Raw genomic sequence first — 9715 nt, 5'->3', positions numbered from 1 at the left:
CTTCTCAACTTTTTTTTATACTTGAACGCAAAAACCAAAACTGAAAATTATCGTTACCACTCATTAAAATATGTATTTGTATTAAGAGAAAAAAAATCAATAAACCTGCCAAACCAGAGTTCAATTACCTTGCCAGGGACTAAACACAATGTGACTTGGGGTCACCTCCTCTCTCAACTCCATACTTCTGTCTTTTCCCCCCACACTACGGTCTCCCCACACACTCTACCTGCACATATGCAAGTGAATGCTCTACATGTCGGAATTGATTTAATCATCTCCAAATTACGTTTTTCGCCAATACACTCGACCTTTCAAAAATTTAGCGTTATTCCTCATCGAGTTTACCAAAAAAAAAAAAAAAAATATATATATATATATTTTTTTATAGGCCCTAGCCGTCGAAATCTCAGAAAATTAAGCGGCAGGACCTGCCAGAGTAAAACTTAGTCTACTGGTGTTTTCTGGTCTGCCTCCACGGGGCGAAAGTGGGGCAACGTTCGGCCTCAGTAGGAGTTCAGCGGCTAAACTGTAAGATCTGTAAGCAGTACTGAATGTATGGCCTGACCATTGCTTTATACAAGGGGATAATCAGCTTATTTCTGCTGGCAAAATACACTGTCATTGACAAGACCCAGTGTGATGCTCTGGCAGCCTTCTGCACTGCTCAGCGAAATTCATATCTGACTGTACAATTATCGGTACTACACTCAGGGTAGTACCGCACAGTTGGTACGTTAATGTGGGATCACTGCTACCCTTATGCAGTACTTTGCCTTTGTCAATGTTAAACTTCAGTTGTCATTTCTGAGCGCGTCTGCCCAACTTTTCTAGATCCTATTGCAGTAGCGTAGTGTCATTAACAACCCTGCAAACTTGGACATTAAACCTGATATGACTTCATCAGTACTATTGATAAGTATAGAAACCAAGAATGGGCCCAACATTATGTAAGCCAATCATGTAAACCAGTATGTAAGCTAGTTATATGAGAAACCCATCTTATCGGGTTACCAGAAAACAATCTCATCCATTCTTCTGTCCACAAACTGTTTGTAATCTGTGGTCGATTTACCTGTTTACCTAAACAAAATAACCCGAGTTTTTTGGGATAATCTTTCTATTCTCTACCCAGACTGACTAACTGAGCCACAGAGTAAATAAAAAAACAAAACAAAGATTACTGACCGGATTCGAACGCTGGTCTTTTCCACGCAATATGAAGACAGTGATTTTAACCACTGCACTATCTGCGAGCTGAGTCGTGTGAGAAATGAATTATTTCTCAAGTGTAGTGTATAAGTCGGGGGCATGTTGTGATTTACGAGTGGGTTGGGTTCCTAAACGGGTGCGTAAGCAAAAATCCGCGCAAATTAAGAACCCTACATTAAATTCATTAAAATTCGCGTTGCAATCTCATAAATAGTCAACAATGTAACAATTTTCGGCTTATTTTATGAATATAAATCAAAATTAATAGAATTTTTTTTTAAATAACATAAAACTGAAGGAAAATACGCAGCGATGTTCTCTGGTTTCTAGAATCTCTCCTTTACAAGAGGACACTTGTGCTAAAAATCGGAACGAAGACTTTAATTCATCATATAACTGCTGGTGTGGCTCAAGGATGGGGGAAGTTCTGCCCAGCGTTCTCTTCACGGCAATCATGGTGCCGTTTGTAGCCAACAAGTGCAATTGGATTACATATGCTGACGATGTCAAGTTGCTCACTAAGATATCGCCATCCTACTCGGCAGCCGAAGCCACGCAGCAAATCAACAAGAAACTACAGGACATGGATAACTGCCTCAATGCATTTAACTTCCAAATCAATCCTGTGAAATAGGCACATATCATCTTTTCGCTAAAGGGAAGCCCAAACATGCTGGAGGCGGAGCTCAGTGGCTCCTCAGTTCCATGTGTTCAAACGCACAAAGATGTGGGGGTCGTTTTCGACTCAAAGCTATCCTTCACCGAGCACGTTAACCTCACACATTCGAGGCTCACTTCACTATGCTGGGTTGCCAAGCAACAGCTGCTCCACAACACAGGCCCACACCTGGTAAAAAGGGAACATTGTATCAAATCTCTACCCGACAGTGCTATATGCCTCAGAGATATGGGCCTCGGCTGCTGAATCCAACCTTAAAATCTTATTAAAAGAATATTCGCTACCGAATTCTGGCTGTTAAAATGGGCCAACAACAAACTTCCACTTTCTCCAGCTCTTAGAGCAACACAATTAGCAGATGTCCTTCAAGTGTGCAGGCTTCGATCGTATGGCGCATTATGGCATAGACGCCCATGCGCCAAAAAAATCCCCAAACAAACAAACAAACAAACAAATAAGCTTCGATCGTACATAAGAGAAATTTCAAAATTCAAATTATTTTATTAGTCACCCATAATTTCTTCTACATACCCATTTTGTGTGTTCTCTGGTCGGTTTGCCTGTTTTGCTGGACTGAAAAATAGCAGTAACGATACCACAGTTCTACCAGCCCAGACAGTACATATTTGAACCCTACATTAAATTGAATGAAGGTTGCTATTCACAATTAAGATGGCGACCGGAAAATTACAGAGCCGAAGTTCTGGATCACTACTCTTGGTGCATTCCTTCCCCTTATCTCGGGTCTTCAGCACAACTGCTGGCAGACCATAACCGGCTAGTGCTTATGGACAGATTCCTTCCAAAGAAAATGCTGCCCCCATTGCAAGCGGTCGACGGTGCCCTCCAAGAAGTAGTCAACAACGAAAAATACAGAAAGGGAATCTTCGCTAAACTGAAAATTTAGAGCTGTCATTTTGCCTACAATAGTCTTCAATGGAAATAATTGTATGTAGGTCATACTACAATTAAATATTCTATTCTATTACACTCAGCTGAAAGTTATGCGTACACTAAAAAATATTGGTAACCTGTAAATTAAGAAATAAAAATTGAACTTAAAAAATTACAAATTAAAATGGAAAACATTGAACTTTACCTTACAATCTAATTTAAAAAATATCACTCACTGTGATCTCTTGCTCTTTTAAGGTAGTGGTCAATTTTATGAATACCCACGAAACTAATCAGAACAGTGGTAAGTATTTTCGCTTAGTGTGATGTTAGAATATGTGATCGAGTGATCGCCCTCTTAGCCCAGCGTGAAGCCGAATATGCAACTCAATGATTTCCATCCTTTTCCCATGGAGGATAGCCCTCTACCATCGTCGTTCCCAACGTCAATACTAATGAAGGATCCCACCTTGTGTTCCACGGCAACAAGGTGAGCAAAAGAAAACTATAACATCCTTAATTATTTCGTAGGCGTCCTTTTTCCTACTAACTCTTATTCTTAGTTCTGTTTACTCAAGACCAAAGAAATTCAGATTCTGAACTGAACACTCAACTGTTAGGAAGTGCAAATTCAGAGATAAAGATTCCGAGAATAGTAAATATTACTGATGCATGATCAGCAAGCCCATAGCTGAGGAGACCCACTATTGAACACGATCCATCCCATCGTCACAGTTTAATGATGTAGTCTCTCAATTCTGCTACTGTCCTCACTACATACGTCACACCGTCAGAAGCACATAATATTTCTATATACACAGTACGTTTCTTGAATTTCCCAAATCAATTCCTTAAATAGAACCGTTAATATATACATAGTTGAATCCTTGAATATCCAAAATCCATGTAGTAAGAACACAAGTTTTTTATATACTAGTGCTAATTCCATATTTAATTCTTACTAATTCATATGCTGTCCTAATAGAGGCAGACGCCCTCCCAGGATTAATGAATGGAGTACCACATCCACGTTTGCCTTCAAATGAGTACTTTCTATTGATAGGAATTTTCTATTTCTTACTTTGAATGGAATTTTATTCCATTCAAATTAAGACCAAAGTCGTATTCTAACCACATCGAGTTGCTGAAAAAAAATATGAATCAACTTCCTTGAGAAAATAATCTAAAATAATCATAATAATCCAGAGTCGCTTAACTCCCTATCTCTTCCTGAATACTTCAGTAAAACTACTAGATTCAGTGCTTCTGAGCGCTGCTAGGACGGCTCCAACTGTTGCAAATGCACCCACCTGAACAATGGCAGCGAAGTCATATGGCCCCTGTCGCTGTGCTGAGTGCAACAGTTTTGACCATACAGAATTAAGCACCAGCATTTGAAAATTTTGACCCTTTAACACAATATAGTCAAAGTTCCAGGATCTAGACAAAATCTATGCAAAATCTGCATAGGATTTCAAGTTAACAAGATTTAGAGCCACCAGCTCGAAGGTGTGGTAGAGCGAGTCCGAAGGTTTAATCCAATCATCAAATAAGTAGAGTCAAGCCAAACATTCAATAGTGAACTTAAATATAGGCAGTAGGAAAACAAGGTAATTGTTGTGGACATTGTATGTCTCTAATGGAGTACTACTGGTTATCAACAAAATTGCACGTTCTTTCTCTGTGGTGAAGTAAAACTGTGTCAATGCCAGATGGGTAGTTGAGTTTTTTGTTGTGTTGTTCTTGTTGTTTATCTGCCAACTTAGTTACTGGAAGGTTCTCTCACCGTGGATTGAGCCTTCTAGCATCCGTCCAAGACAAAAGGAGCCGGGTCAGGGCGTAGAGGAACGCCTGTTAGGTTCCCCCATCCTGCAAAGTAAGGAGTGGAGAGGCTCTGAAAAATAAACTACAGGGCAAGTAAAAGTATTGAAGTCACAGGGTAAGTAAGTATGGTGGGGAAATTTTAGACGAGGAAGTCCATTAGGCGAGCAATAGCAAAGGCGATTGTCAGGGGCACCCTTTAGTAATGTAGGAGTAATCACAACACATGGTATAATTAAAAATAAAGGGAGGGGAGGGAGAGGTAGGATTCACCATAAGCCCTTTTCCTGAAGGATCCTATCCATTGAAACCCTATCTAAAGGATAGGATCCTTCAGGAAAAGGATCCTATCCTTTAGATAGGGTTTGAATCTGAGATAAATCCCAACGTGGGATTTCGTCACAAGGTCAAGATAGATTCAATGCGATTTAATTAGCTCAAGCCAGTAGGATGAGAAGGCCCAGGAGAAGGAATAACATCAGCTGAGAGCCCACGCTGACGATTTATGATCTTCAGTAGATGTTTAAAGACGTCAGCAGCAAAATTTGTTAAACTTTCAACATTTGTTTCTGATTGCAAAAATTTCTATACCTACTTACACAACAAGGATCCAATTTTCTCAATAAGAGCATCATGCAAGGTTCAATAAAAATGGAAGTCAAAACTGAACATGGACCCAGACTTCATTGGAGCTACAGGGACAAATTAGGACGGTAGATACACAAAAAAAAAACAATAAAAAACCCTATTATATTAAGGTCACCCGGTAATTTCTTACATATACGAGGGGATATCAAAAAGTTCGTAATCTTACCTAGAAATAATAGCCCTAGAAAGGTGAAACTTCACAGGAACATTAATCCTTTTCTGTGTACTGTATAGTAACACATTTCTCCCATCTATAAATCAGATTGTTTAATGCCTTGGTCATAGAAGTCCGCACTCTTTGCCGAAACCACGATTCCACTTCATTGATGACTTCCTGAGACGAATCAAAGTAGCGTCCACACAGTGGTTTCTTCATTTCTGAAAACAAGAAGAATTTGACGGTGCTAGGTCAGGAGAATAGGGTGGGTGATGAAGTAGCACAAATCCAACAGTTGGCGAGAACATTGCATTCGACATTGCTTCTGCAAAGGCATCAACAATCTTGGAGCCCATTGTGCAGAGACCTAGACATGTGCAGATGGTCATGTAAAATCGTCTGCGCGTGAAGCACAGTGGTATCGTCACCATCCTCCCCACACCGGGTGGAAAAGGCGCGGGTTCGAATCCTGTCGATGACGCGAGGAACTTTAGTGGGCTTTTTTCACTCCATGGCTGAGTTAGTCGGTCTCAGGCGTAGATAGCAAGGTAAAACACCAGAAACTTTGATTTTTTCGTCCAGCAAACAGAAAAATCGACCGAGAACACCCAAATTGCAGACAAAATAAATATAGGTAGAAGTAATCATTTACAGGGGACCCTAATATCATAATTTGGTTTTGCTCATGCAAAATGGTCTGAGCGGGTAGCAAAGTGGTATCGTCACAGTCCTCCTCCTTTCGGGTGGAAAAGGCCCGGGTTCGAATCCCGTCGATGAGGGTAGGAACTTTAATGGGCTGTTTTCATTCCGTGGCGGAGTTAGTCGATTTCAGGCATAGATAGCAAGGTTTTTCGTCCCGACAACTCGGGTTTTTCGTTCCTCAAAACAGGCAAATCGACCACAGAACACCCGAAATTTTCGGAGATAATACACAATGCACGGCAGATGAATTTAAATATTTGGGTGGCCTAAAAATAATAGTTTTTTTTTTTTTTTTTTTGGTCATGTAAAATGCTGTGGGCAGACTAATTCCTACTGCATTTGCAATGAAATGAATTGTTACACGTCTGTCACTCAACACCAGCTGCTCAACCTTTGCAACTGTCTCACTGTCTGTGGATGTTCATGGCATTCCTTCTCTTGGCTCGTCAAAGACACTTGTACGACTGTATTGGAACTCCCATCTCCACTTTTTACAGTGTCATAGGACAGACAATTCTTCCCATACAAGCTTTCATTTCTTCGTCAATTCCTCAGCTTTCTTGCCCTGCAAATGCAGGAACTTGATCACTGCTCGATAATCCATTTTGTCAACCATAGCGTCCTTCCTCAGATTCCGGGCTGAACCTCTAGTGTAAGATGACCTACGGGAATGAAATTTCACATGTTAGTTAGTGAATACGTAGACAACTTTTATTAGAAACAGCATCACCCTACTGATGATTTATCTAGGTCAGAGTACGAACTTTTTGAACGTATTTGTGTTTGTAAATTGCATGTGTTCTCTGGTCGATTTTCCTGTTTTGCTGGACGAAAAAACACAATTTCTGGGGGGGGGGGGGAACCTTGCTGTCCAGCTTGAGACCGACTAACTCAGCCACGAAAAAAAAGCCCATTAAAGTTTCTCACGTCATCGACGAGATTCACACGTGGGACTTTTCCACCCGGTGTGGAGGGAATGGTAACGATACCACTGCGCTACCCACACAGACACGGTAGATATACCAAAGTCAAAAAGTTTGTGGTTAAAGGATCCGTGGCCAAAAATGATGAAGGTGAACTAGCATTGGTGAGAACAGATGAAACCAGTTCTTGACAGTTGTAAAGCGTATATTATGAATAAATTTCCCCAGTCACCTCACCTTTAGTTTGAAAGTCCCATTAGATTTGCCAAAAATTGTGTAATTTATTTAAAATTTTGGCCTGTTCTCTTTTTTATATAGTATTTTGATATGTGGGGCTGCCTAGAACAAAATGCTTTTCAGGGAACAATAAGGCCTGCACATAGAGCTTGTAGATTGAGTGGTAATCTGCTACATATCACTCGGAGAGCCACAGTGGAAACTGTTCTGCAGGATTTACAAGTTTTTAGAAGACAGTCTTTGTGTCTGATTAAGAATTTTGCTAGCAGCAAGTCTATCTAAATGGAAATAGCACAGTCCAGCAACACAAAGGATGATGGGGAGAAAAACAGCCTTATACATTAAATTCAACGTTCTCTCCTTCAGTGCCCAGTCACAAATTTGTTTTTTTAAATAGTGCAGATATTTTAATAATAGTAGCTGATCGTTTATAATGATACCAAAAACTTCGTGAACATGACAAAGAAAACATGGGAGCCTTGAAAATATACGGGTGGATGCCTACATAGGATCTAAAGGATCCTTTGAAATCATAAATGAACTTTTCGTTGGTGAAACAGCTAGTTTATGAATGGAAGTCTGGGAGGCAAGATCGAGAAGAATAGATTCGGTTGGGATTTAGAATCTTCTTCAACAAGGATGTGGTCATCAGCGTAAGCAAGCATTACGATACCATGATAGACATGAGATTGATTGATTGATTGGCTTTCATAGGGTTTTAGGCGCATCAGGAAGGCCATATTGCACCATGTACAGTCTGCACGGTAGCACAGTGGTATCGTCACCGTCGATACCACTGTGAATTCCGTCGATGATGCGAGGAACTTTAGTGGGCTTTTTCACTCCGTGGCTGAGTTAGTCGGTCTCAGGCGTAGATAGCAAGGTAAACCCACCCCCAAGCAAGGTACAGTCTGCGGGGGTAGCACAGTGGTATCGTCACCGTCCACCCCACACCGGGTGGAAAAGGCCTGGGTTCAAATACCGTCGATGACGTGAGGAACTTTAATGGGCTTTTTTCACTCCGTGGCTGAGTTATTCGGTCTCAGGCGCAGATAGCAAGGTTTTTCCTCAGAAACTGGGTTTTTTTTCGTTCAGCAAATCGACCAGAGAACACTCGCAATTTACAGACATAATATATAAACGGGTATTGTAAGAAATTACGGGTGGCCCTATAATAATTTGATTTTGATTTGATTTTGCACCATGTACAATATGTCTGTAAACTGTCTGTGTTCTGCGGTCGATCTGCCGTTTGTTGGACGAAAAACCTGAGATTCCGGGAGATAAAACCATCTAGCCTCGCCTGAGACTGACTAACTCTGTCATATTGTACAAAAAAAAAAAAAAAATTCCTCGAGCCATTAACGAGATTCGAACTCAGGTCTTTTCCACCTGGTGTGGGGAGGACGGTAATTATACTGGTAGACATGACACATCCAATCTGACAATGGCATCTAGCAATGGGATATCTGATAATAACTCGAAATCACTCTTGGCTTTGCGTGACAGAAGGAGAATAAAGGACTCACATCTCGTGAGTATGGGCTTGACACACCCAGGGTCCTGAGCTGGATATCAGGATATTATCATTCTTCTCTTTCTTGGTGATTTCCTTCTACTTCTCTCTCTCTCTCTCTCTCTCTCTCTCTCTCTCTCTCTCTCTCTCTCTCTCTCTCTCTCTCAGGGTAACTCACAATTTTTTTTTTTTTTTTTTGGCTGGTGTGGCAAAAGCCTAAAGCTTCCTTGTACCATGTGGCTAATAATAATATGCCTTCCATTCATATAACCAGTCTGAGTCACTTGTTTATGCAGAATGATCCAATAAGAGGTTCTGTATATGTTTTGGAAGTTTAAAAAATTTTTTTTCGTTTATAATCTGGCACGACCACCAGCTCAATGGAATTTACAATAAATCTATGCAAATTGTTAATCGTATTCAGCAGTCATGGAATTGAACCCCAGTCCAGTCAGACAACGTTTGCTACTGCATTCATGTTCCTGACCATTCGACTATGTAAGGTCAGTGGAGTTTGCAATAAATCATCAATACAAATGTTAACAGTATTTAGCAGTCATGGGCTTGAACCCGGGTCCATTCAAGGAGCGCGTGCTACTGCACTCACGCACCTGACCACTTGGTCCGACAGTGGATATAATCACCCTCCTTCGCATACCAGGTGGGAAAATGCTCAGGTTCGAATCCTTTCAATAACGGAAGTAGTTTTAATAAGGTTTTTTTTTTTTTTTTTTTTTTACAGCTTGGCTGAGTTAGTTCGTCTCAAATGAGGATAGCATGGTCCCTCCCTCCCCGGAAACTCGGGTTTTTCGTTTGGCAAACAAACATCACATAATATACACAATTTATAGACAAAATATAATGATGCTCATAACCTATCACGGTTAAATTATTATCATAATATGTACTGTTGTACATATTATCAT

The sequence above is a fragment of the Mastigoproctus giganteus genome, chromosome 12, assembly GCF_048544385.1.
Source record: "Mastigoproctus giganteus isolate SK-2022 chromosome 12, ASM4854438v1, whole genome shotgun sequence".
In the NCBI taxonomy this organism is placed as follows: domain Eukaryota; kingdom Metazoa; phylum Arthropoda; class Arachnida; order Uropygi; family Thelyphonidae; genus Mastigoproctus; species Mastigoproctus giganteus.
The sequence above is the reverse complement of the archived record's forward strand: the minus strand, read 5'-3'. Positions refer to the sequence as shown.